The sequence below is a fragment of the Orycteropus afer genome, unplaced genomic scaffold, assembly GCF_000298275.1.
Source record: "Orycteropus afer afer isolate SDZICR_OR568_19922 unplaced genomic scaffold, OryAfe1.0 scaffold00777, whole genome shotgun sequence".
Lineage (NCBI taxonomy): Eukaryota > Metazoa > Chordata > Mammalia > Tubulidentata > Orycteropodidae > Orycteropus > Orycteropus afer.
In genome coordinates this window covers 628227-635319 of record NW_006922364.1, presented here as the reverse complement: position 1 = coordinate 635319, position 7093 = coordinate 628227, and the positions used below count along the sequence as shown (strand labels likewise).

The following is a 7093-nucleotide window of genomic DNA, read 5'->3' as shown; positions in this document are numbered from 1 at the left end:
TCTGTATCCTGCTCCCTTGTTTCTACCACTTTATCCTGCTTCTTTGTGTGGACTGTGATGGTCTGTTGTTTCCGAGGCATCATGGTGTTGTTGTTTTAGATCTCTGTTAACTGTTTGTGAAGAGCAGCCAAGGGTGATTCAAGTTCTTCTTGGTAGTTTTTTTATCGTTGGCCCATTGGTGGAGAAGGAGGTAGTGGCTCTCGTTCAGTAAGTGAAGTTGCAGGAGTTGTGGATTTAGTTGTGTTTTATGGGGACTGTTGTTGTCTCCCACTCAGTTAGACAAAATTAAAATTGAATAACCATCAAAAAACTAAAAGCACATGGACAAAAAACACACCATGTAATCACACAGGAACAGTAACCAAAAAAAAAGAATAAAGGGAAAAAGAAGAAGAGAAAACAAGAAAACCTGAATTATCTGGGGATAGGGCACTAAGAGAACAAAGGTAGAAGAGAGCAATGAAGGCAAAAAGGAAAAATGCAAAAAGAAAAACAAGGTATGGGGTTAACCATGAGAAAAAAAAAGGGGGGGGGGCTTAAATTTAAAAAAATTAAAAAAAAAATTTTCAACCAGGAACAGGGAAAGAAAAAATGCTGAAAACTAGGACCTGGGAGGGGAAGATTAAGAATAATAGTAAAAAGTACAAAAGTATTAATAATAATAGTTGTTTTAAAGCAGACAAATACAAGCAAACTAATCACCATAAAAAAGAAAGCAAAAAAATAAATAAATAAATAAAAAGAGATTAAAAAAATCGATGGAGAACAGGGCAGGGCACCCAGGCTCCATCTGAGCAAACAGACTGTGATGGCGTTCCTGTGGGCCCAGAAGTTGTGTGGGAGTTGGGGATGGCCGCACCTCCATTCACCAAGTGGTTGTGGTATATAAGTATAACAAGATAAATGTTGCACCTTGTCAGTCTTGCAGGTCCAGAGTGCCCTTGGGGTTGCTGGCAAGCACACCATGTTCTTAAGCCCCAGGAATCTGTGAGAGCACTGTCTCTTTAAATATCCAAAATAGTCAAGCAGCTTTTAAACATTCAAAATAGTAGCACCTCTGGACCAGCAAAAGTCCTCAGCTCAGCCCGCATTTCTCTTCATCTTCTCCGTTTATTCCCCAGCCATCAGAGCCATCCTCCATGCAGTCTCTGGCTAGCAGGGCTGACTTTTAGGTTAATTCTTAGGTCCTACCACCACTCGGCACTCTCAATGCTGTCTCTCCTGTGCTGTCACAATCACTCAGGATTGCTGCCAGACCGCAGCTCCCTCTCTCTCCTTTTTTGGTATTTTCATGCAAATTCTTCTGCTAGTTGGGGTTTAGTCCATTTCTATATCCTTCCCTTCAAGGCTCAGGGGTCCAGGATTATTTTCTGTGTCTGTGTTAATTGGTTTCCCTTTTCTTTGTTGAAGTGGGTCTGTGAAGTCTTTCTGCCTAGTCCACTGTCTCCAGCAGTGGGTTTTTTAAAGGGCAATGATTGCAAACATTTTTTCATGTGTTTCTTAGCCATCTGAATATTTTCTTTGATGAAGTGTCTGTTCGTATCTTCTGCCCATTTTTAAACTGAATTGTTTGTCTTTTTGTTGTTGAGGTGTTAGAGTTTTCCATATATTTTAGAGATAAATCTTTTGTCCAATATCTCATTGCCAAATATCTTTTTCCCATTCTAGAGATTCTCTTTTTGCTCTTTTGGAGAAGTCTTTTGATGCACATATAAATTCAATTTTTAGAAGGTACCAGTCATCTAGTTGATCTGCTATTTGTGCATGCTGCTTTCAGGATTCTTTCTTTGTCTTTGGTTTTGGTGAGTTTGATGATGATTTGTCTTGATGATTTTCTTTTGGGACCTATCATGTTTGGGGTTCTTTGAATTTCTTGAATGCATATATTCTCATCTTTCATCATATTAGGAAAATTCTCTTCCAACAAATCTTCAACAATTTTCTCTGTCTCTTCCTGTTCTGGAATTCTGATTACATGTGGGTTATTCCTCTTAATGGTATCCCACATGAACCCTAGTCTTTCTTCATTTTGTTTTCACCTTTTGTCTGATTGGTCCCTTAACAAAGTAGCATTGAGGTATTTGTCTTCAGTCTCAGTAATTCTGTCTTTCATTGATTCGATTCTACTCCTTTGCCCTTTCAATGTGTTATCTATTTCTGAAATCTTAGTGTTACTCTTCTGGATTTCTGTTTGTTACTTTTGTATCATTTCTAGTGTTTTTCTTATATTTTCCATTTGTTCTTCTGTTGTTTTCCTAAACTATTCTAGAGTTTGTCTGTGTTTTCCTAATTTTGTCAGTGTTTTCCTTGATCTGTCTCTCAATCTCTTGAAAGTACCCAAATATAATTCTTTTGAATTCCTTATCAGGAAGTTCCAATGCTGCTTCTTCCCATGGATATTTTCTGGGTTTGTATCCTGATCCCTTATGTCTCCTACTTTATCTTGCTTTTATGTGTGGACTGTGATAGTCTGCTGTCTCTGAGACATTGTGATAGTATTGTATTTATCTCTAATTTGTGGTTGTATTTTGGTGTGATTTGTGCAAGATTTTTGGTTTTTTCCTTTATTTTGTTTTGATATATTTGTGTAGGAAGGATACTGTGCTCCTCTATTCACTAGTAGTTAGCACTAAGGCACTTGCCACCTATTTCCTGGTGAGTGTGATAGGGAATGAAAGTGTTTGCGCAAATCTCTGTTAGCTGTTCATAAAGAGCAGTTGAGAGTGAGTTGAGCTGGTATTGGTCACTGCCTATCATTGGTATTATTGTTGTTAAAGGCCATCAAGTCATCTCCAACTCATAGTGACCCTATGTACAGCAGAACAAAACACTGCCTGGTCCTGCGCCACCTCCATGATCCTTGCTATTCTTGAACCCATCATTGCAGCCACTGTGTCAATCCATCTTGTTGAGGGCCTTCCTCTTTTCATTGACCCTCCACTTCACCAGGCATGATATGTTTTTCCAGGGAATAGTCCCTTCTTACAACATGACCAAAGTAGGTGAGACAAAGTCTGGTCATTCTCACTTCCAAGGGACATCCCGGCTTCACTTCTTCCAGGATAGATTTGTTAGTTTTTTTAGCAGTGCATAGTACATTCAGCATTCTTCGCAAGCACCACAACTTAAAAGCTCTGCTTCAGTCTTCCTTATTCATTATCCAGCTCTCACATACATATGAGGTAATTGAAAATACCATGGCTTGTGTCAGGTGCATGTTAGTCTTCAAGGAGATGTCTTTGCTCTTCAGCATCTGAAAGAGGTCTTCATAGCAGATTTGCCCAAAGCAATATGTCATCTGATATCTTGACTGCTGCTTCCATTGGTGTTGATTGTAGAACCAAGTAATATGAAGTCTTTGATGACTTCAAACATCTCTCCATTTATCGAGGTGCTGCTTATTGGCTCAGTTGTGAGGATTTTTGTTTTCTTTATATTCAGGTGCAATCCATACTGCAGACTGTATTCTTCCATCTTCATCAGTAAGTGTTTCAAGTCATCCTCACTTTCAGCAAGCAAAGTTGTGTCATCAGCATATTGCAGGTTATTAGTGATTCTTCCTCCTATCCTGATGTCATGGTCTTCTTCATATAGTCCAGCTTCTCAGATTATTTGCTCAGCATACAAGTTGAATAAGTATGATGAAAGGATACAACCCTCACGCACTCCCTTCTTGATTTTAAACCATGCAGTGTCCCCTTCTTCTGTTTGAACAACAGCCTCCTGGTCTACGTACAGGTTCCTCATAAGTACAATGAAGTGTCCTGGAATTCCCATTCTTCTCAATATTATCCATAATTTATCATGATCCACACAATCAAATGCTTTTGGTAGTCAACAAAACACAGGTAAACATCTTTCTGGTATTCTTTGCTTTCAGCCAAGATCCATCTGACATCAGCATTGGCATCCCTCATTCCACATCCTCATCTGAATTCATCTTGCATCTCTGAAAGTTCTCTGTCAGTATACTGCTATAACCGTTTTTGAATTTTCTTCAGTAAGATACTACTTGCTTGTGATATTAATGATATTGTTCAATATTTTCCACATTCTGTAGGATCACCTTTCTTTGGAATGGGTACAAATATGGATCTTTTCTAGTCAGTTGGTCAGTTAGTGTCTTCCAAATTTCTTAGCATAGCCAAATAAGTGCCTCCAGTGCAGCATCCATTTATTTGAAACATCTCAATGGGTATTCCATCAATTCCCAGATCCCTGTTTTTCGCCACTTCCTTCATTGCATTTTCTACTTCTTCCTTCACCACCATTGGTTCTTTATTGTATGCTACCTTCTGAAATGGATGAACATCAACCAATTCTGTTTGGTACAGTGACTCGCTATATTCCTTCCATCTTCTTTTAATGTTTCCCACATCATTTAATATATTGCCCATAAAAATAAAATAAAATAAAAAAACAAACTACCAAACTCACTGCCATTGAGTCTGAGTCAGCTCAGATTCATAGCAACTCCTTCTTGGGTTTCCAAGGTGGTATCACTATGGAAATAGATTGCCCAATCTTCCCTCCAAGGAGTGACTGGTGCGTTTGAACTACCAGCCTTCTGGTTAGCAGCCAAGTGCCTTAGCACTATACAATCTTTCAGTATTGCAACTCGAGACTTAAATTTTTTATTCAGTTCTTTCAGGTTGAGAAATGCCATGTGTGTTCTTCCTTTTTGCTTTTCTAACTCCAGATCTTTGCACATTTCATCATAATAATTGACTTTATCTTCTCAAGCTGCTCTTTGAAATCTTCTGTTTAGCTCTTTTATCTTGTCATTTCTTCCATTTGCTTTAGCTACTCTTCATTCAAGGGCAAGTTTCAGAGTCTCTTCTGACATCCATTTTGGTCTTTTCTTCCTTTCCTGTCTTTTTAATGACCACTTGCTTTCTTCATGGATTATGTTCTTGATGTCATCCCACAATTCTGGTTTTCAGTCACTGATGTTCAATGCATCAAATCAATTCTTTAGACCATCTCTAAATTCAGGAGGGATATATTCAAGGTCATATTTTGCCTCTTGTGGACTCGTTTTAATTGTCTTCAACTTCAGGTTGAACTTTCATGTGAGCAGTTGATGGTCTGTTCCACAATCAGCTCCTGGCCTTGTTTTGGCTGAAGGTATTGAGCTTTTCCATTGCCTCTTGCCACAGATGTAGTCAGTCTGATTCCTATGTACTTCATCTGGTGAAGTCCATGTGTATAGCCACCATTTGTGTTGTTGAAAAAAAAAAAAACTTGCAATGAATAAGTCCTTGGTTTTGCAAAATTCTGTTATGTGATCTCCAGTGTTATTTCTATCACCAAGACCTAATTTTCCAACTACTAGTAATTCTTCTTTGTTTCCAACTTTTGCATTCCAATCATTAGTGATAATCAGATTATGCCCATCTTGATTGCATATCTGATGAATTTCAGACTGCAGAAGGTGGTAAAAATCTTCAATTTCCTCATCTTTGGCTTTGGTAAGTGGTGCGTAAATTTGAATAATAGTAGTATTAACTGGCTTTCCTTGTAGACGTATGGATATTATCCTATCACTGACAGCATTGTACTTCAGGATTGATCTTGAAACATTCTTTGTGATGATGAATGCCACACCATTCCTCTTCAATTTGTTGTTGTTGTTGTTGTTGTTATGTGCTGTCGAGTTGGCCCCGACTCATAGTGACCCCTCCTTGGGTTTCTGAGGCAGTATCACTACGGAAGTAGGATTGCCCAACCTTCCTTCCGAGGAGTGGCTGGTGGGTTTGAACCGCCAGCCTTCTGGTTAGCAGTCAAGTGCCTTAGCCACTATGCTCCATTTCAGCTCACAAATGCCTAGGAGATTAATCTTTATGCATTCCATTTCATTTTTGACAACTTCCAATTTTCCTAGATTCATACTTCATACATTCCGTGTTCCAATTATTGATGGATGTTTGCAACTGTTTCTTCTCATTTTGAGTTGTGCCACATCAACAGATAGAGTTCCAGAAAGCTCTACTTTATCCATACCATTAAGGTTGGCTCTACTCTGATGAGGCAGCTCTTTCCTAGTTGTATCTGGTGTGTCTTCTGACCTGAGGGGCTCATCTTATGGCACTGTATCATTGTTTCAGGTCTATTAATAAAGTTTTCCAGTATTATATCAGACAGTGTTTCTCTGCTATTCATAAGGTTTCCACTGGCCAATTCTTTGAGAAGTGGATGGCCTCGTCCTTCTTCTGAATCTGTCTCAGTCTGGAAGCTCCACTGAAACCCATCTATCACGAGCAACCCTGCTGGTATTTGAAACACCAGTGGCACAGCCTCCAGCCTTGCAGCAACATGCAAGCCACCATAGTAGGACAAACTTGCAGACAATTTTATTTCCCTTAGCTTCCTGCCTGGGGACTCTGTCTCTTACCTGTTCTGGCTGTGAGCCCTGGTTGCTGCTTCCTGTCTGGGGTCTCTTTCCCTCTTACCTGTTCTGGCTGTCAGCTCTGGCTGCTGTTCCTACCTGGGTGAGTTGGTGCAAAAACAGTGGTGGTCCTCACTCAGTGGGTGGGATTTCAGGCAGTGTAAGTATGGTTGTGTTGTGTGGAAACGGTTCTATCTCTCACTGAGTTAGACAAAAATAAAAACTAAAAAGCACCAAAAAATTTAAAAACAGGAGACCAAAAAACTCAAACCACATAAATAAACAGGAATAATTACAAATAAATAGATAGATAGATAGATAAATGCAATCAATGAGAAGAAAAGTTTTCAAAATATATTAATGGGTAAAAGAAATATAATAAGAAAAAGAGAAACAAAAATAAGCCACAGTATCTGGGGAGGGAGGAATGAGAGAAAAGAGGAGAAGAATAGTGAAGCTAAAATGGAAAACTGCAAAAGGAAAAACAAGGAATGGGAAGAATCAAAAGAAAGATAAAATAAGGGACCCATGAAAAGGGAAAAGAAAAAAGAAAAGAATCAGGAATGAGAAGTGTGAGGGGAGGAGGAAGATAAAAAGTCTGGCCATTCTCACTTCTAAGGAACATTGTGGCTGTGCTTCTTCCCAAACAGATTTGTTCGTTCTTCTAGTAGTCCATGGTACTTTCAGTATTCTTTGCCAAAACCA

At 39.0% G+C, this 7093-nt stretch overlaps 1 protein-coding gene across 1 annotated transcript in view; it reads left to right on the top strand.

Moving 5' to 3' along the window:
• Nucleotides 1-7093, top strand: part of LOC103211707 (sec1 family domain-containing protein 2-like) — a gene marked incomplete at its 5' end in the record, with an annotated part of 652747 nt that overhangs the window by 259604 nt on the left and 386050 nt on the right. The window lies entirely within an intron of this gene.